The sequence below is a fragment of the Ambystoma mexicanum genome, chromosome 2q, assembly GCF_040938575.1.
Source record: "Ambystoma mexicanum isolate Mex_15411 chromosome 2q, UKY_AmexF1_1, whole genome shotgun sequence".
Taxonomy (NCBI): Eukaryota; Metazoa; Chordata; class Amphibia; order Caudata; family Ambystomatidae; genus Ambystoma; species Ambystoma mexicanum.
The window spans coordinates 946082417-946104470 of NC_090924.1; the positions used below are offsets into that span (position 1 = coordinate 946082417).

The following is a 22054-nucleotide window of genomic DNA, read 5'->3' on the forward strand; positions in this document are numbered from 1 at the left end:
CACAGGGCCAATCACATGTGAAACTTCACGCGCACCCCAGAAATACACGTACCCCACTCGCACAGGGCCAATCGCGTGTGAAACTTCCCGTGCACCCCAGTAATACACCTACCCCACTCACACAGGGCCAATCGCGTGTGAAACTTCCCACGCACCCCAGTAATACACGTACCCCGCTCGCACAGGGCCAATCGTGTGTGAAACTTCCCGCGTACCCCAGTCATACACATACCCCACTCGCACAGGGCCCATCGCGTGTGAAACTTCCCGCGCACCCCACAAACACGCATATCCCGCTCGCACAGGGTCAATCACGTGTGACACCTCCCGCAAACCCCAGTAATACACGTACCCCGCTCGCACAGGGCCAATCGCATGTGACACTTCACGCAAACCCCAGTAATACACATACCCCGCTCGCACAGGGCCAATCACGTGTTAAACTTCCCGCGCACCCCAGAAATACACTCACCCCGCTCGCACAGGGCCAATCGCGTGTGACACTTCCCACAAACCCCAGTAATACACGTACCCCGCTCGCACAGGGCCAATCACGTGTGAAACTTCACACGCACCCCAGAAATACATGTACCCCACTCGCACAGGGCCAATTGCGTGTGAAACTTCCCGTGCACTCCAGTAATACACGTACCCCACTCGCACAGGGCCAATCGCATGTGAAATTTCCCGTGCACCCCAGTAATACATGTACCCTGCTCGCACATGGACAATCGCGTGTGAAACTTCCCGCAAACCCCAGTAATACACGTACCCCGCTCGCACTGGGCCAATCGCGTGTGAAACTTCCCGCGCACCCCAGTAATACACGTACCCCGCTCGCACAGAGCCAATCGCGTGTGAAACTTCCCGCAAACCCCAGTAATACACGTACCCCGCTCGCACAGGGCCAATCACGTGTGAAACTTCCCGCGAACCGCAGTAATACACGTACTCTGCTCGCACAGGCCCAATGGTGTGTGAAACTTTCTGCGAACCCCAGTAATACACATACCCCACTCGCACAGGCCCAATCGCGTGTGAGACTACCCGCGCAGCGGGGTACATGTATTCGGAGGGGTGCGCGGGGAGTTTTACAGGCATTTTCGTGGTTTTGATCCTGTGCGCCATGTACAGGATTTGTGCGCTGATCATGGCGCACGGGGAGGGGTTGGGGGCGTAACTAGCGCTGCTGCAGGGTCGCTGCGCCACTCTGCGCCACGGCTGGTTTTGGATGTTAAAATCCATGAATACGCTGTACGCAGAAATGGATTTTAGCGCACGCGGCTGGCGCAGAAAGTCGCACGCGCACACTGTGCACCAGCCGCGTGTGCCACTTGTGCGCTGAATTCTATGAATTACCCATTTTGTTTCCAGATTAGGAGAGCAAGCTGCACTACTGCTTCCCATCGTGAGGCCTCATTTGCAAACTCCTTGTTTCAAATCTGAAGCCGGGCTTTCAAGCTCTCTTCTCAGCTCCAGCTTGAAGCACTAGCTTGCAAGCTCCTTCTTTCCACCTTGAAGCATGTGCTAGCATATTTATTTTGTGGTTCTGATCCCTGTGTACTCCGCATTATCCCATGTAGCACTACTTTCAGGTTTCCATTTTGCAAATATTGTAATAAATTCTGTTTCTTGTTGTTATAAGGAACACCCACGCTACAGGTTCCAGGTATGTGATAGCATTCCATTTAGCCCTTAACTGATATGGATCCCTTTGCACCATGACAGATTGATGCCCGTTCCTTGTGTCATTTCGTGTATTTGTGATAGTGCTAAAATCTATTAGGTCATGGGAATGGTTGACCTCTCAACTGATCAGAAGACAAGGAAACAATAATGCAATTTCCAGGCAAGATGTATTTCAACAAGACACTTCCTCTTTAAGAGAATCATTCTTTTTTTCTCTGCAACACTGCAACATCCAGTCTAGCAGACCAACAAGCAAGCTGAAATAAATGCTTTCCTATAGAGGTGTTAACTTTTACATGACCACCAATGCATGCTCATGTTAGCCCCACTCCAGTTTAACCAAGTTTGTAATTTAAATGTTACATTTTTGAAGGCAATCTTAAATATTAGAACATAAAACCATATTTAATTTACTAACTCAGTTTGTCGATTTACTTTCTCATTATTGTAGTAAAGTGTTTTCCTTCAGCACCAAAGCTCCAAAACATGTATTGCTGCTACCATTATGTGCCAATAGTCTTATAGACTTCATTATCATTATCACTTGGGGTAATTACCCTTCCTCAACTTATGGACCAGTGGTGGGTCATTATCCTACGATGACTCCTCCCTCGTTCGATAAGGCTATAGTACAAGGTTCCCCTTTCATGAACCCTAATTCCAAAGTGAGATATATACACTTGCCTTCTGCTTGTTCTTTCTCTCATCTCTGCCTGTGACTTCTTTTGTCATGATTTCCAGCCCCTGAGTTGCATTCTCCAAAGCACTGGCTCCAAAATCGTCCCAGCTTTTCCCTAGGACACCGTCACATATTCCCTTCCAGCTTTCCACAGCTTAATGAAACCATTTCAATCTGCATACTCCTCTGATGTGTATTTGTTTCTGTGCTCTACCTATATTTTACCAATGGGGTAAGTGAGTTGGCGAGTTATAGCTACTTGGACCCTTAGTTCTCTTTGCCCAAGGAGATGCTGGGTTACTGAGTAAGACCTATTACTGTAATATGGTTTGGTGAGCTCTCTGCAAGTACAAGGTGGTCACATTCATGTAGCAAACAACATATACATCCTTTCCTGTTGGTTGGTCGTATGTGCTCTTCATTATTCTACCTTTCACTTGTTCCATTGTCATTTGTCTATGCTCTAATAAGTGTCTGCATGTTTCCTTTACCCGTGCTCTTTACACTATATCATTAAGACCCGATCCAGTGGGACGGACCGGGTCTTTCCAGCCCGGGGTCTGATAAAACCTGATCCGGCCCACCAGAGAAAAATGTAGAGCCCCTTTTCCATTTTCCGGGCGGCCACAGAGTAGCAGGTATGAGGGGCTGGGAAGATAAAGATAAGGGAGGGTGGGGGGAGATGAAGGAAGGGTGGGGAAAAGATTGCACTGTGCAGCATGGAAAGCAGCCTTCAGGTTCCATGGAATACAGGCTGAGATTAGCAATTTCAACACGTGATCCAATGGAACCTGATTGGCTGCTCCCCCACTTCCGGGTGTTGATGCAGGTTAAAGCCAGCCCCAGTCACATACTTCTTTTTGATTTTGGTTCTTATCGTAGCCCAGAACACAGGTATAATCCACCCTTAGTATACCATCCTGTCCAGTTCCCTACTGCACTGCCAGTAGTGACATAAGTCTGGAATATGCCTAACTATAATTTCTCCCTAGTTACTTTGTTGAAGCCCTGTGTTAAGGTCCCTCTGACCCAGGTTTGCCCTTTGGTTCCTGGCACAGGGTCTCTCGCCAATGAAAAGAGAAACGGCATAGCTGTCAGTTACACTAGTTTCGTTATTTTAGGCAAATGCTGGTAAAGATGTATCCTGTTTGTTCTTCGAGAGCAGTGTCAGGGAAAAAGAAGTGGGTATTTATTCCATAACTATCAGAACTTGGTAGCAGCTAATCAGGTGCCTATAGAAAATAATCCCTTGCCAGAAATGGTATATGCCACAGATGGGTGAGTGATGACTTCTGGTTAGGTCTCTTTTATGATTCCCCTAACAGTTTTTACTTCCATCACAACAGCCAGAGATTCCCCCCATCTTTCAAAGGATTGTTTGATACCCAATGCACCAGTAATGAGTTTTACAGATCCATCCAGAGTTATCCTGAGTTCTAATAAGCTTGGTAAAAAGAGGTTATTGCATGTTGACAAGAGTTATATTTCCTGTTACCTTATGATGTACCAGACATATGCATTACAAACAACTGATTTTATTAAAAGAATATATCACTAAGCACCCGTTCCAAGGGCCAGAATGGGTGCTAAGTGCCCAGGGCTGAGTTAAAGGCCTGAGCGAAGCAAAGGTGTTTAACTAGGGCCCTGGGATGTTAACACCCATTCCAGCCCTTGGAAGAGTGCTTAACACTATTAGCACCCTGGCTTTCCAATCCGGAAACCCGGGGTGCTAAGAAAATTGTATTTTCATTCCATGAACGGGAAACGCACAGCATCCCGTTTATGGAATACAAATATTGTCTAACGATGGCTGCCATGGAAATGGAAGGCGGGGCTCCATGCAAAGCACCTCCTCCATTTCCATGGCAGCTACGGAGTGGCAGCAGAAACGCGGCAGAGGTGGCAGCACAGCCAAAGAAAAGAGGTAAATGGGGTCGGGGGTGGAGAAAACAATAAAAACACTGAAAATGGGGGGTAGGAGTAGATGTCACTGCAGGGTGTGGGAAGCAGCCTACAGGTTCCATGGACGTGGAGTAATGAATCCGGTGGAGTCAGCAATTATCTCCCATTGATTACCTCCTCCCGTGTTGCCTGCGGATGACAGCCGCTACCTTATCCTAACCCTGTGGGTGGCAATATGAGGATCACATGGGAGGAGACAGCCTCTGGGGATATGTCATGACTCCATCAGCTGAGCTCATGGAATCCCCCATTTTCCCCTAAAAATATAATTCCCATGTCTGAAACCCTCATGGCCTATTGTCATACATGTATTCCTTTTCCCACAAAGAACAGGTAAACCCCTTCCATTAAATCTATGAAACTACATTGCCTAATCTGATGAAAACACCTTTTTCAATTCTACGTGTCAATCAAACCGAACCAACTTGTCATCACAGCCTTTTGAAAATGCTTATTCAAATTCCATCAATCAATTGTCAGCATTGGACTTTGGTTCCCAGAATCCTCTGAATAATACTGGATTGAGAAAGAGGGAATGGAGCAAAAGAAACAGCAAGCGAAGTGCCCGGGAAATTTAAGCAGCTCAATCCAGGCATGAAGGACAGCTGCTGTGGTGTACAGCGAGAAAGGGCTGAACCTCTCGGCAAGGGGCAGAGAACTGAGGAGCCGAGACCTTAGTGGTGGGGCCAGGAGGCTCACTGACAGAATATGAAGCTGCTGAGTCAGAAGTAACTGCAGGAATGCCAGGAGCCAGCATGTGATCCCTGGGCATTTTCAGACTAAGAAAAGCAGCATTTCACTTACCACTTACTCTAACCTCCAGTGTTAAAAGGATGACATGCAACTATTTTTCAGGCTACCCTCAGCTGCCTCCTCCTCCTTGCTTATATCTGACTGTCTTTCCACTATTCAGTCATGCTGTCCTGCAAATCAACTCTTAAGATACATAAACAATAAGTGTATCCTACCCTTTGTTAGACTAAGTCGAAAGTGATTGTTGAGGGAGCAAATACTCGACTATTTCTTTGCGAGGGAGCTCAAGATTTTATCAAACCACTAGTGCTCGTATTAGTCCGCTTTCTAGTGAGGATGATAAGGTTGGAGGGAGAAAGAAAACCAAAACAATAATGTGTTAGCCACTAATCATTAGCAGGTCGGAGACAATAAATCAAAAACTCCATTTGGAGAAATAATCTAGTCCAAAGCATTCTTGCATTTTCTATAAAGTTGTATTAATAATTACAAAGTGCATAAGAAAATTTCTGTGCATTACATAGGTTCAGAAACAGACACAGTCATTCAACTTGATGGTTCTTTGGCTACAAGAAAGTAAGTGGGAAAATTGTAGACATTTTTAAAAACATATTCAACAACATGACAAACTGAAATTCAAATATCAACAAAAGTTCTTCTACATATGATAAAGGAAAACTTTTTTCAGAGGAAAGGGGAAACTAAAAAAGTTGTTGCCCCTAGGTGTGAGGGAAATACTTTTCTCTTTTTAACAAGTTCTTTCCCTTTGAGACAGTTCCTTTTGTCCTGATCTAAGTTCAGGGCTTCAATGTTGCCCTATCAACGGGTCTCTATGTAGTAAAAGAATTCTTTGCCAACGTAATGCTTGGCAAGCTTCTCAAGCAGTTCACGTTTCGGCGGTCTTTTCAGCGTGCGCCTACATCCTCCTTCATCAGGGCATGTTAGTTCAAGTCCCTGTGATTGCATACAAAACACAAACAAAGAAAGAAAAGGAGAAAATAAAAACTTTTTTTAAAAACAAACAAAAAGGGGTTGTAATTGTCCCTCACTTAACCAGTCAGAAAGAATTTTCTGACATAATATTTTAGTTCATGTACCTCTGCTCAATCGGCTGGAGATTTGCCTGCCGTGGCATTTATCCCAAGGTCTGGGTACGAGTGTAGTCCGGAAGGTTGAGACACCCCTTCTGCTACTGTTGGGTGGCTGCTGTACCACGTGGTGGCACTTAACGGCTGGACAATGTTGTCCAAGTTCTCTTCTTAGGTCCTGCAAATAAACTCTGCCTCAATGCCAGTAAGACTGAGATTGTTCTCATTGGGACCACTGCTCCCACCTTCCCACTTTCACTCTGGCCGGCCTCCCTTGGCCCTATGCCCGCACCCACCTGTGAGGCAAAAACCCTTGGGTTCATCTTCGACTCCACTCTCTCCTTCTCCTCTCACATCTATGAAATCTCCAAAAAGTCTATCAGCTACGCCTCCTCAGAGCTACTCTACGTTTTCTCAATTTCCCCCAGCGGCTCACTGTCTCCAGAACCTTGATTCTCTCTAAGCTGGACTATTGCAACAGCCTCTTCCTCAACCTCCCTTCTTTGGCTCTGCAGCCCCTGCAACTCATCCAGAACAGAACTGTGAGACTTTTCCTTGCCCTCAAGCCCACGGTCCGCATCTCTCTGGTGCTGAAATCCCTTCACTGGCTCCCTGTGACTGTAAGGATCAAGTTGAAGACCCTCTGCCTTGTCCACAAGGCTTTCTGGGGCGTGGGACCTACCTACCTGCAATGCTGCCTGCCTAAATACTGTCCCTCACGAGCCCTCCTCTCATCTACCTCCTACCTTCTGCAAGTGAGCCGGTTCTCCAAGCAGAGATTTGGAGGGAGATCCTTATCCTCAGAAGGTGCCTCCCTCTGGAATAGACTCCCTGCCGCCCTCTGCCTTGATCCTGAACCTCTTAAGTTCCAGAAACTCCTCAAGACCTCCCTCTTCTCCTCTACATGTGCTCTCCCTCTTCCCTGCTAACCTAGCTCTCTGCTCTCTCCATCTGTCCCTCTTCTTCCTTACAGCTTGCTGACTGGCTGCCTGGTGCACTGCAGAGTCTCACCGGTCCTGGGCACCGCCTCCAGTCCTCTGTTGCACTTGCCTCAGGGCCCTACACCCACCCACCTTCACGGCACTTAGAAATAACCCTGAGAGTGTCTCTCTCTGCCCTTACCCCAGCCTCTACCGACTGGGTGCACTTGGACCTCCCCCTCCCTGTTACCATATATGCACTTGCACGATCCATATGCAACCTGCCTGAAGATCATCTGTCTGTTCTGTTCTCCTCTGTCCTCTCCTCATAATTTGCACTGGAAAAAACTGCAGAATCGCAGTCAGGCCTATTTGCTGTGTCTCAATTGTTAAATATATTTTACGCACTTACTCTGCCTGTGCAGACTATTATCATCTTAGAATTTCAAGGGCTCTGAGCAACTGTTGTTATTTCCCCTTGTCCCCAACCCTCCTTGAGCACTTTGAAGCATTTTCCTGTGAATCAACGCTATGTAAATAAACAATACATACATGCGTTCAGAGTCAAGAGAAGAGCAGGCAGGTCAAATGCAAGGTGTGGAGGACCAAAGGATGAAGCATAGGCAGCGATGAGAGAGAGGCAGACCGAAATCCTTCATTGTCAGACAGCGAGAGAGTTCCCAAACAACAGCAAAGACCAGTGAGTCCAGCCAGAAGGAGCGGGCATAGCGGGGCGTATCGGCGAGCATGTCAAGGTAGAACACAGGGAAACCATTTGAATGACAATGAGATAAAGAGCATTGGGAGGACAACATATCAAATGGATACGTTATCCAACATTATATACATAGAACTTTCAGTGTGGGCAAAGACCCAGAGTGAAAGCCTAAGTCCTGGCAAGGGAGTATACCAGGCTATTTCAAGTGTGTAAAACCAGAAGCCCTGGCAGGGGAGTACACCAGGATATTTCAAGAGTGTGAAACAGGTGTCATAGCAGGAGAGTACCCCAGGCAATTTCAAGTGCGTGAAATCAGAAGTCCTCACAGGAGAGTATACCTGGCAATTTGAAGTGTGTGAAACCAGAAGCCCTGGGAGGGGAGTACGCCAGGCAATTTCAAGAGTGTGAAACAGAAGTCCTGGTGGGGGAGTACCGCAGGCAATTTAAAAAAATGTAGCAGGAGAGTATACCAGGCAATTGTAAAGGATTGTGTTAGTCAAGAAAGAAGAAACCACATCACCTGAGAGAGAGAAATACCAGTTGTCCTGAAAAAAAACTAATATTGTAAAGCCAGACAGTTTTTGTGTGCAAGTGTGGTAGTTGGCCAGAAGAGGCCCAAAAAATGATTGTCTAGAAGAATACCTCAAGGAGCAAAGAAAAATCCATGAAAAGGGAACTACCCTCTGGGACCAAGAATCTTCTTTCCTGAAGAACTTATATTTAAATAATGTTTCCTTTATGGACACTTTTCAAAACCACCCAAGTTTACATAGATTTCCCTTTTCACTGTATAGTTTAGCTTACAGTGTGAGGGTCACAATAGAACTTTGTACCCAGGACAGTTTTGTTTTTCACATCCTGACAAGGATAGTTCCTTAGTTTTTGTTCAGGTAGGGGAATCTCTCGTAGAGCAGGATCAGAGAGGTCTTTTCCCAACCTCTTTTATTTTCACTTAAAGCCTTTAACCAAAACATGGCAAACTTGAGTCTGACTCTCATTTTTGACTCCTCACAGTGGGCTGAGACTAACTGTTTCAGCCTGCGACGCAAGGAATCTGATTGGCTGCTCCCCTCCCCTAATATTGTGGTAACTACCCATTCCGCTGACTATGCTGGGGTGTAATGGCCTGGCAACCCAAGTTAAAGGCCTGAGCAAAACGAGGGCATTTAACAAGAGAACTGGGATGAATTCCCCCAGTATAGCCCATGCAACGGGTAGTTAACACTATTAGCACCCCAGATTTCCAAAGCAGTAATGCGGGGTGTTAAAAAAAAACGACTTTCATTCAAAGAATGCAGCACTCACAGCATCCTGTTCAATGAATGGAAATACTGTGACAAGATGGCCACCATGGATATGGAAGGCGGTACTCCATATGGAGCTCCTCTTCCATTTCCATGATGGTCAGCAAAGTTAGATTGAGGGTAGCTGCAGCGGCAGTGGGCGGCACCACCATCACAATCAGGTAAGTGGGGCCGGCAAGGGGGGGTTGGGATTAGTTAAAAAAGGACAGGAAATATGGAGAGAACATGGCAGTGCAGTGCTGGGAAAGCAGCCATCAGGTTCCATGGAATGCGGGCTGAGAATGGGAGTATCAGCCAGTGATCTGAGGAACCTGACTTGCCTCCCCCCCCCCCAATCCTGGGTGCTAATAATAATTATTAGAACACGCCAAGCGTATCTCTTTTACAAATTTACAGACACTCCCCGATTCCACTTGACTTGGGATTTCTGTGGTAAAACAATCATAAACCTTATTTCAATTACAAGCATAGATCTCTGTTTTATTGTTCTGAGTTGTGTGCTCAGCTACACTTATCCAAATGGTGCTGGAGATTGACTGAAACTCAAACAGTGGCTTTGACCACTTAAATGGTAGGATTTCATTTAAATTATGAAAATGTGTCCAATATTTTCCAAAAGTCTATACCTCATGCTGCTCCTCTACATGGTAGTATGTCTGACATATAGACCGGACATAGTAGTTCCTGTCTGTCATATGAACACTTTCTCTTAGTCTGAGAAAAATGTCCTCAAGATGTAATTGAATGACAATCCTGGGAATGGCTATATAGTGCAGGCCAGGTTCCCTCCAGGGCTCCCCCGTTCTTTGGGACAAATTAGACTGGGAATTTGAGCTTATGCGTAGATTTTGGGGACAATTAAGTGCACCATCAAAGACGGTTGCCATTGCCTCTCAAATGTGAAAGTCTCACTTTTGTAATTAGGTTTAGAGAAACTTGAATGTTCATGAGGCTTGATCTACAATGTGTTAATCATCTCCTATTGATATGCACTGTGTAATGCTCTGTGGGTTCGGTAACATCCATGCTATGTTTCAGTGATTTATCGATGACGCTTTTTCTGATAAATAACATTGTTTAATTCATTCTTTATCTGGAGGACATCTTGGTCTTCTACCAAACTGTGGAGCAACATATGAAGTACATTTAGGAAGTGCACTGGAGGTGCAGCAATAATTAGTTATGGTAGAGGCCAAACAATTGCCTTGGGTCAGGAGTCCTTGCAGTATGTACTATCATCTAAAGGCTTGTACATAAACCCAAAGAAGATACTGCTGCTTTAGACTGGCCACTGGCATGCTGGTAAAGAGACTCAATGTTTCTCTTGTTTTCCCACATTTTGAGTGTTTATTTAAAATCATCATCAGTACTCCACGTACATAACTGAACAATCTGCTTTTATATTTATCCAGGCAGTTAAAAGACAGCAAGTAGAACTGTTCTCCTCAGATTGTAAATGTTTGCCTGTAAAATATGCGTGTACAGAGTAGAATGACCTATTATTAGGCAGTGATCCTAAGAATGTACCGGTCCTCCAGCAGATGGAGTGTAGAAACAGTAGGCAAGAAAGTTGGGTGTATGTATCTTTAAGATATAGAAACCAAGTTTTATGACAAACACACTAGCTAAGGTATCATCAAGTAAGTATACAGACGTCCATGAAAGTCTTTGTTCTGAACCCCAATCATAGTTATTCAAGAAAAACCTTCTAACGGACTCTACTTTTGGAACCTTGTAAAGGAAATCACCACTCCAGTGTTAGCATCTTAATTATCAACCAAAAATGTAGAAAACTTACATAAGACTGAAAGGGGGGCGAGGGGTGTATTTCTGCTCAACAAGAACCACATTGTTTTGCCTTATCCTGTTTCATTACATTGCCTTATAAATGAGCATTGATAACTCTTTGGCTGGTCAGTGAAGAGAGTGGGAAGCTAATATCCTATAATTATTACCAAACCTCCTTATTAAAGGATGTTGCCAGCTAGCCATGTTTCTTTTTGTCCCTTTTGTATTCAATCAAAAGTGTGTACAAACAGACAAATGGGGTTAGTACATACGTCGTAAACACCACATTTCCATGGCATACAGCGTCTCTGGTGGCCAGAGGCCCACTATGGTCAATGTTGACTCTTTTACTAAGATGGCATCTTTGACTTCCTTTCCAAAATTTCTGATTGAGCTTACTAATGCCCTAAACGTTATGAATGATATTATGGGCTACTCATCAAAATCTTGGCTCACTGATGATTACAGTATATTTCTAAATTCTAGAGAACCACGTGTTTTAAACTCTGCCTATTGTGAGGGGTCAGTAATGTGAGGCTCACGACTGTATTGAGTTTTCTCAGGATTTGGCATTTTATTATGTACAAAATAATCACAAAAATCCTAACTAAATCTATCCTACCAGGGGATTCCCTACCTATTCTAAGATCTAGGGGAAAACCTCCTAGCAGTCACAAAACTAATCCTCATCATTAACAATATCAACATTGAAATAACATGAATAAAAGGTTAACAAACGCCCAGTGTCTTGGATGACTTCTCGTGGTTCTGGGCAGATCTTGCTCCCCCAAGAATGTCCAAAGTCAATGTTCACCAAGTAACAAAAAGTTTCAAGAAAATTCTTGAAATGTTCTAAGGAAATAAAAAGTTCACACAAACAAAATCCACTGGTTAATGTCCCCTATTTGTTTGATGAAAGACCTCCTTCTTTACAAAGAGTTAACAGCACCAATGGAGTTTCCTGGACAACCTCCTTCAAGGAAAGTACATATTAATTTGGCAACAGTTACTTGTCCCACCGTTCCAACAACTACTTCATGTCTGGAGTCTGGAGTGTTTTTTATACAATTTTCAGGATGTTCTTGTTTGACATTCACTCTTCTCTCAACCAACTTCCTACTACAATATGACTGTGAGAAGCACCCTTCGCCCCAGATTTAACGTCACCAAAATTGACAACACTGCAGTCTTGTTACTGCTAATACTTCTACTGATTCACAATATGCAGCTTCAAGGGCAACGGTAAAAGTAGGCATTTCTACAAGACATCTTCTTCCTCCACAGCCTGGCAAGGCACTCTTCTGTCTATCTCTTCAGGAAGGGCAGCCTCTTTTCCTGTATTTCAGCTCCCATAGATTCTGCTTCACTTTGGTGAACAAGTACCCATATCCCTTCCCCAGCTTTATGTACAAAGCAAGTATAATTGAAAGCTGGTTACAGTTACTGGCAATGAACTTCTGCTTTGTATGAGAATGGAGCTTCTTCTTCTAACTCCTGGATATAAAGATTGAGGGCTGCGGCGGCTTTCCTGACTTTGCGGATTCATCTGCAACTACTGCGGGCACCCCTTGGAATACACAACACTCCACTGCACGTGTACCTGCGATCCGGATTCATTAAGGGAGAGCATCCCACTCTCCAGTTACCCGTGGCTAGTCTCTGCACATGGCCCTTAGGAACAACTGCAACTTCAGCTCGGCACACACAGCAATTAGGCGCACCTGAAACAACTGCCTGCTGCTTTCTTTTTTCTTCAGTGCTTCCACTGCTTTTCAGGGGTTGCGAGCACAGGACCAACTCAGAGTTTGCAATTGGAATTTACTCATGTACTCTGGTGTCCCAGTTGTGGTCACACTCCCTCGTGTTCTGCTGGCTAAGTGCTCTGCTTTCACTACTTCTACGCCTCCTGACCTTCCAGCTCATGCCCCAGCTTCTTTTTGCTGCTTCACTCACAGGCAGCTTTTTATGCCTCTCAGTGGGCTGATTAGATTCAGGTTTAGGCCCTTAGGCTTAATTGCCTGTCCCTGTTTAGAGTAATTAGGCTTGCCTGCCTGACCTGAACACCTGCCTGCCCCTTGAATCCGCTTCTTCTTCACAGTCCCTGAGGAATTCTTGGACTCGTAGTTTGACTTAGAAAAATTAGATTTCTCTACTTCATCAAAAGGATGGAAACATTGTTTTTATTCCCCACATTTTATTAAGGGAAAAATTATAAGGTTTAACCCTTTTAGGGACAGAAGGGACAGAAAAGGTTACATGTTCATTGCTCCAGTTAGATCCACAAGAACTTTTGTTCTTGTGGATGATATTGGACTCTAGATGTATAAACCATTGGATTCTTGGGAGTAACACATAGTGGAATTATTCTTTCAGGTTTTAACCTTTTTCTCTTACTAGAGGATTGAGATGTACCAAAATGGCAATAAACGAGCTCCTCTTCTAAGGTTAACAGTATTCCTCGCTAAGGAAAACCCTGCGCAATCTCCGACTTCCCTGGGGCCGGTCTCCACCCAGGTGATCCTACTGTAGTATACCCCCCAGGATTGGGATCAGAAAGTGTCTGCCTTCTCCTGGTCACCTGGCAGGAGACTCTACACAGGGTTTTTAGTGGGGGATATGCAGGATTCTCCACACTATCATTCAGATTCCAACTGGCAGCTGGAATTGGTTAACTAAACCCAGTTGAAGTACCAATGCCGCACAACAAAAATGGCAGGATCCTTCACAGAATTTCCATAAAACAGAACCGTCCACAGTCCCATATGTGTCTCTCTATTTTATTCTTTGCATGGCATTCATTCCCATGAATTTTCAATGTGAATTACAGATACTGGATCTTTAAATCCCCCTGACCATGTTTTGATCCCTGCTGGAATTAATCTCCACATGTCTTAAAGCAGCTCAAAGGTCCCAGTTTGACATGCAGTGGACATGTGGCTATAGCTTCCCAACAGTTTCTTTCCGTCCTGGGCCTTACCTTCTAACTTGGGACCATATTTAGTCAGTAATTTTGTGGTAACCAGGATAATTAATCTGGCAGGTTTTTCCATCTTTTTTTGCCACTCTCTTGTTGGGTTCATTCTATATTCCACCTGTCGCAGGTGAAACCAACTATTCCTGGTCTGTTTCCCAGTCATATCCATGTCATTGTTTGACCTATTACCATCCAGTGACATGCTGAGTATGAGTTTGATAGTTCTGTAATTCATCTATGCGTCATGTTTGTTTGCATTATCTTGAGTCATGGAAAGGTAGTGACCTTGCTGATTGATCATGGGAATCTGTCATTTTCATTCATTCACTGTGATTTAAAATGTATCTTTTTCATTGCTACCCTTGGAAGTCCCAGTTTCCTTTGGAGGCATGCAGCACCAGGCTCCCACCTGGAAAGCCACTTCTAAGGGTGCCAATGGACATCATGCTTACAGCTAAGGCAACTCACTCCTCTTTCTTCTTCACTGATCATAAAAGCCCACATTTAAGATCAGCTTCTGGCATCACTTCACCTGTGCTGTTTTTCCCTTATGCTCAGTCCGTCTTGCATTTCCTTGTCTCTACCCCTTCCACATCCATTACCTTTTCGTCCCCCACCCACTTCCCCCCTCAATGCCCCTTGCCTACTTATCCGCTATTCCACTACCTTTGTCCTTCACTGCCTCTCTGACATCCTGCAATGGCTGCATTCAACATAGAAATGTGACTTATGCCATTTTCCATGTTGTTTGGTGGCTATCTTTTAAACGAAACCATGTTTGCATTGTCAGCGCTAACACAATCTTATTAAAGAATATATATATATTAGCACTATGGAGGGTTCACTGGGGTGCTAACAGAGTAAATCTGCACCATCACACATCTAATGTGCGGTAACGGGAAGAGTGGGTTGTGGTGGGGTAAGGAGTCGGACAAAGGGGTGGCATGTTTCAACAACTTTTTATTTAAGAAATTGTAGAGGGAGGAGCAGGTGGTTACATCATCCCTAGCTCCCACCCCCTCACCTCCATCATACTGGAACAGCAGGAAAAGAGCCCTATTTGGGACACCATGTATCATCCCGATACCACATTGAGTGCATGAGAGACGATATGCACTTAGAGAACCGTATCAAATGTACCCTCGCACTGAGAGGGTGGAAGGATATCTGCACACGCCATTGGACGTCATAGAGTTATAAGTAAAAGAGCAGAAATGATGTCATGAAGGAAAGACGCGAAGATGCATTGAAATAATATGCAAATATTTAAAGAATAAAAGTATAAATGGAGTAACAAGAGAAACATGTAAGTTAATACAAAGAAACCATATGCACCAGAGAAGTAAGTGAGCAGAGATGAAGTGAATGTATATACATAGAAACGCAATTTCTCTTTGATTAAGCAAAGAAGAAAATATCTGTAAGTGCCAAGTATTGAACAGTTAAAGATGTGAGAAGCATATGCAAGGTAGAGTGAGCAAGGCTCCAGAGGCCAAGAGGAGTAATGGCACCAAGCTTAATTTAATCAAACAGCAGTAAATTAAAGGTTGAAATTGACAAAATTGTGGTCTCCTCACACGTGATTCAGAAGTCAAAAACAAGGGCTATTCATTAAAGCTTCAGATGAAGATAATGGTGTACCCACACCCCTTAAAAATCCCAGAACAGAACAGAACAGGCTGCAAGGTGAACTAGAAAGAAGAAGCCTTGGCTTGGGGCCTGACTGATGAGAGATGATGAACTAATTGCACAAGTGGGTAGTAGTCTGATATTGCTCTCTGCACCCGAGTTTCATTTTGCTTATGTGCTGTTAATGAGCCGACAGTCCAAGGTTGGGAGATAATGCCAACCAATCAGACAGCCTATGTAGCAACATGCTATACAGTGTTGCAGAGGACTACCCGCTGCTGCTTTTCTACTATAATATGTATTATACGTATTTAGAGGTGGTCCAAGGCGTGCCTAGAAGATATGGGGCATCCACTAGTATTACTAATACTTATATGATATATAGGTACATATCATCCCTTAACCAAGCCCTCCCTTCAATAGGTTTTACAGTTTGCCACGTACGATGACGTCATAGCTGATGTATATCGAGGTATAAAATCTTTGTAGAATCAAATTTGAGTTTGAGTGTGTGGACTACAGTTTGTTGGAATTAGATGAAGTCAAGTTGGCAAAGACAAATCAAGTTGTTAAATGTCTCTGCAGATTCATTCTCTGTGGCTTGACCCAAGACCTAATTTGCACTTCAACCTCAAACATGACTGACATTCCAAATCCATCCTCTACAGTGGGAGAGTCCCTATGCATATGAAAAAAGTGGCTATCACTCTGCCCCTTTCGAAACACATAGCTGATCCTAAGAATCGTGCTAGATACTGAGCAATCTCTACCTTCCCTACTACTAAGGAAAATAGTGGAAAGGTAAGTATCATATCAGGCTGTCTATATTTTCCTCACTCTGTTAGTGGCCTATTACACCATAGTCTGTTACCTTTCTAAAAAGAGTAACAGCATGAACCACTGTTTCTGGTTTAGCCCTTGACTGGATTCAATGCTTCCTCGGCAACTGTAGTCAAAAGGTCAAACTGAGATGCTACGAAATGGCCGTATGGAAAATTCTCCATGCAATTCCACTCTATTGTTTAACATATGCATGCAACTGTTATGTTGCGTATTCAACAAATATACAACTCAGAGAATGGTCCTCATTCTTAGAAGGGTGTTCAATCCATAAGAAGGAGCTGTAGAATGAGTGAGGAAACCACAGAACAGTAGTTCTCCATGATGTGTGTTGAAATGTTTGGGCGAAAATAATACTGTGCAATCTGCAGATGTGAGTTTATCAGGGAAACCAGATTTGTTGGGATGTCAAAATCGATCTGCATCGATACATGGCTGCCTGACCTTTGGTGGTTAGGTCCACAGGTAAGTGAGGCAGATGGTGGATATGCGGTACTATTGTTTCATTACTTCAGTGCAGCTTTGGGAAAAAATGCATTGTGGGAAAAAATGTCAAAGTGGGGCAACCTGTCAGCTAACTGGTATGGCTCCTTTTGTTAACAGGTTGAGGAAAAGGCATTGAATTGAAAGTTAGGGCCCCACCAATCTTACTCTACCGAAGTACTAAGACTGGAACAACTAAGGTGTAATTTACCTAGCAATCTCACATAAATCGTTTGCTTCTTTTTGATACAATGCTTGCTTTTCAAATATATCTGTAAATCTACCATCTGTATAGTATAGAAAAATGTTTTTAGCATTTACATTAGTATTGGTGGATATGTGTATTTGGGGGAATCTGGGCAAATATACAAATACATTATGGTTTGTGCAAACAAAGCCTGGAGGTTATTTAACATGTTTTATTTGTGTATATATGGTGTACGAGGACAGGAGATCCTTGATTCATCCACAATGTAAACCATTGCAGTTTATAACTGCTAATGAAGCACTGGTGTTTTCATATAACCTAGAGACTAATCTAGCATTTATTGTGATTAGAAATGGGCCTCATTCCAAGTGCGGTGGTCCTAAGCTTACTGGCACCCTTGTTTCAGGACTGCAACACTACGGGTTTGCCTGCAGGGGCCATAGCACCCGGCAGGTGCGACACTACGAGTTTGCCTGCAGGGGCCATAGCACCCGGCAGGTCTGACCCTGCTGGGCGCTTCGGTCCCGGTAGGCAGAGTTGTCACAGAAGCACTGGCATCATTAGCCTGTGGTTCTGTCTCCCCACTCCCATGGAGTTCTATGGGACTTCATAGGAATGGGGAGTTACCAAACCCGTCGCTGCACTTCCCGCACCCTTGGGACTTGTAATGTCCCAGTGGCACCGGAAGTCAGGCGGCAGATTCAGTGTTTCCCGGATTGGCATCAACCCACCGGTAGCACCTGCGGGATACCGCTGACCTCATATCTCAACTAGTTTTTAAGAAAATTTGAAACATTTAATTTTAATAGTGTCTAATTCTAGTTTTAAATTGTAAAGAAAAAGTAAATCACCGAAGTGACTGCTGTACTCATAGTCCACAGTCCCCTTTCCTCTATGCTGTTTGGGTGTCCCCGTACAGGGAAGGGACTACAGACTTTGCACTGCAAAACTGCAAAAAATTGCACTTCCCCTTTAAGGGTTCATTTAGGTGCTCAGGGGCAGAACAACTAGTGTGATTGTGCATGTTAACTCCGCCCCTCAGCACCACACCCCAGCCTCTCTTTATCAGCATGTCAAAGAAGACAGCACTAACTACCACTATTGAGAGGGGGATAGTGGGTGTGGCGTATGGAGGAAAGAGGACTGTGGACTAGGAGTGCATTAGTTACTATGGTGAGTAACTTTGTCTTACCCCTATGTTCCATCCCCTTTCCTCCATACTGCTTGGGCATTTCCAACGGAGCTGAAATTACTGGGTGGAGTTTATTATACAGCTTTCTAGGCAAATAGGTTCCTGAGAACTGCCTGTCCAATTGCTGTGTTCTCTAGAACTTGCATCTTGGCAGTAGTGGCAGCAGAAAGCTGATGGGGTATCCCAGGTTGTGGCTTTATAGATACAATGTCACAATACATTTTGTTGCAAAGCTATAGCTGCAACCTTTGCCCTAACAGAGTGAGCATGAATTCCCTCTGGGGGAGCTTTGCTCTGCACTTCGTATGCTTCCGAAATGCACAAGACTATCCGGCTAGCTATGGATGCCTTCCATGCTTGTCTGCCTGGAGAGGTTCCACCTAAAGTTATAAATAAGGCCTCAGAAGCCCTGAAATAATTTGTACTGTTTATGTAAAACTTCAATGCTCTCCTGACATCCAAACAGTGCAAAATGTGTCTGCCTGTGACAGCCACATTGATGTCCCTAACTGGATGTAACTTTCTTGTATGTGGGTATAACCTTGTTAACCTACCCAAATGTTTTTTAACTATTGGGGTTGCTTATGAAAAGGTAATCCACTCTGAATTTCTGTACGCTCCAATAGCCACTAGACGTATCTATTTGAAGTCCTGATCGAGCTAAACAAGCAGAAAAGGACTTTATACCATCTAAACAACAGTTTATTGAGCCTACATTTATTTTGCTGATATCAGTGGCGAACTACTGACCACTTGCCTTTTAGCTTGTGAAATCCTTCCTGTTTTCTGGATTATGAGGTTGTCCACAGATAAGGTGACATGACTAACATTTGTTTGGCAGGAGCCATGCTGCTAGGGCCATTGCATGTCGATTCGGGTGAAGAACCACTCCTCCTTTTGCTGAGAGAACCTGTTCTTCGGTATTTTCAATTTCAGTGGGCCTTGAGATGCTCTCTTCACTAGATCCGAGAACCACAGTGTGGATGGGTATAGAGAAGCTATCGATATTCGAGTACAGTCTTCTTATGATCTGAACTTGCTCAGGACTTTCGTTATTAGAGGAGTCGGGTATCTGGAACACATCTCCAATCATCTCCTGATCACCCCACATGGCATAGCAGTGACATTTGGAGTTGTTGGCAGGGGAGAATAGGTCTATCTCCGGAGTGCCACAAAGGTTGAACGCCTTCTTGGGGATCTCTGTAGGGAGCTCATGCTTGTATAAACCTGATACGAGTCTGCTCTGGTGATCCACTTCTGTATTGTCTTGTCATGGGAGATGTGCTGCTCTGAACAAAATTCAATGCATTATTGCTTAGTCCTAAATCTTAATCGCTAATAAGCAGAGAAGTCAGGATCTGGTGCCCCCTTACTTGCTGAGATCGAAAACAGCCTGTGTACATCCGTTAGGTCTAAAACTACCGAATGTTTCAGTAGTGGAAGTAATAACTTTAGAGCCAGAACTATGTCCTTTACCTCTAACAGCTTTATGTGATGTGACTTGTCCTTCAGAGAGACCAGAGGCCATGGTTAAAATGTTCCTACCATGGCTCCCCAGCCCTCCATGGAGTAGTTTGTAGTCATCGTTATTGAATGTGGACTTGACTGGAGTGGAGCACAACTCCTGAGATGGGTGTCCTGACTCCACTACAGGAGGTCTTCATTATCTTGTCTTACTGAGGAGCCTGTATCCTGATTCCAAGACACATCTAGGTGCAACTGCCACTTCCTCATTTTGAACCTTGCTAAAGGCACAGTTAGAATGCAAGTCGCTGGCAATCCCAGTAGGTGTTGGAACACCATTGTTATTGTGCTGGATGTGAAGTGAGTGATCACTGCAATAATATCACTCCACCTGTCTTGGGTTGAATGTGTCTCACTAAAATCCAAAGAATATGAGTCAGGGAAAATTCTGATTTCTTCATGCTGATAGAAAATGCCAGTTTTAACAGAATGTTTCTCATTGTTTGCAGGGGGTGTGTAGCCTCCTCTGGGGATTCTGCTCTTACAAGCCAATCATCTAAATACAGATACACATGTTGGCCTCTCCTTCTCCAAATGCTGGCAATTGGCTTAATTATGTTTGTAAACACTCTGGCTGCTGCATTTAGCCCCACAGGCAGGACTTTGCATTGGTTGTGCTTTGCCATTAATGTAAATCAGAGAAATATATTGAGGGGTTGCCAAATCAGCACATATAGGTATGAGTCCTTCGGTCGAACGCACATATCCAGTACCCTGCACAGAGAGACTGTGCAATATGAGCGGGTGTCACCATCTTGAATTTCTCGAGGGGTAAAGATAGGTTGAGGTATGAACAGACTAGCACCACCCTAAGGCAAGCCTGTTTTTTCTTGGGGATTGAAAAAATCCTTGAGTATAAAACTTTGTCCTTCTCCTCTGCAGGCACCATCTCCATAGCTCTTGTTTTTATCAAGGCTGTCATTTCCCTGAGCAGTGAAGTAGAACCTGAATGACAGGGGAGGCTGTTGGAGGGGAAACAAAATGGGTAACTGGAATCCATTGTAAACTACCGAAATTAACAAAGGGTCTGTGAACATTTGACACCATTGCCTCTTAAAGAGAGTCAATCTTTCCCCCAAATGGGACTCATGGACCCGGAGGTTGCTCTCATGTTCTTTTATTTTCTGAGGCTGATGAAGAGGAGGGGGTGAATAGGAACTTTTAGCGTTAGTCCTTTGTTGTTTTAACCTATTTGCACTAGGTGACCTATCTTGCTCTCGTCTCCTGGAAGCCTCTAAACCCTCCAAAGGTCTGGTGTTGGATTTCGTTCTACCCTGTGCAAAGGATTTAATAACCAGTTTGGTCAAGACAGCCAGTGACTTTGATGTTGGGAGCTGGTTTTATTTTTGGTTAACTCATAATTGGTGGAGGAATGGAATAGATCCGAGCCCTCGAACTGCAGGTCTAAAATCCTGTCCTGGACGACATTGGTACATCTATGCTGACCTGTCCATGTCTAATCCTAAACAAATGCCCCTGCTCGCTGTGTCAATGCGCCCCACGAATGCCTCTAGCATATCTTGTGCCACTAGCTTTGCCCTGATTTGAAAGATGCCTGTATTTTGTAGCCAAATTCTGTGCAAGCACTGCACTCTTTCTCCGGAGATGCTGATTTGCAGCAGCTGACAACACATCTGGATTAGCATGACACAAAAGTAATGCTGCATTAGAATACACTTTCTTCCTGAAGCATTTCTGCAGCTTATCCTCTGAATGGAATGGACACAGCTGATGTGGAGAAGGTAGATGTGCCTGCACTGGGTTTTGCATAGAGTGAAGCAGTCACCACTACTGTGGAGCGTGGTTGAGGGTGTGATAAAAAAAAGTATCTCATCCGAGGCTGCTTGCTTATAGAGGGCATCCAGTTTTTTGCTAACCGATAGGCAGCAATGTGGTTTTAACCAGCGTATTTTTTGTCACTGCGACAATATCATTCTGCAATGGAATTCAAGAAGCCGATGTTGTTTGAAGAGCCAAAACTTCAGCTGAGACTCCTGACTCTGGCTGATCCCTCTGTGGCACTGGGACTCCCAGGTATTCTGCCAAACCCGCCAACCTTTCATGAAAGGCTTTGGCTGAAGAAGGGAATTCTGAGTCTTCATCTTCTTCATCAGCATCAACATCCTTATGGGAAGATCCTTATGTGTATGCACCTTAATCCTGGCCCTTCAGGGCCTTCGGAACTTGGGGCATGTGTGATGTCCTCAGGCGAAAGCATGTCCATTTTCTTGTTCAAGGGTTGTGGACACACATCCTGTACTGCTGGCATTGCTACAGGAAATGATGGTGGCTGTAGTGGCGGT

General features: G+C 44.4%; 1 protein-coding gene across 1 annotated transcript in view; it reads right to left on the bottom strand.

Moving 5' to 3' along the window:
* The window catches only part of DNAH11 (dynein axonemal heavy chain 11), a 4227155-nt gene that overhangs the window by 1513480 nt on the left and 2691621 nt on the right, over nucleotides 1-22054 (bottom strand). The gene's annotated exons all lie outside the window — the stretch shown is intronic.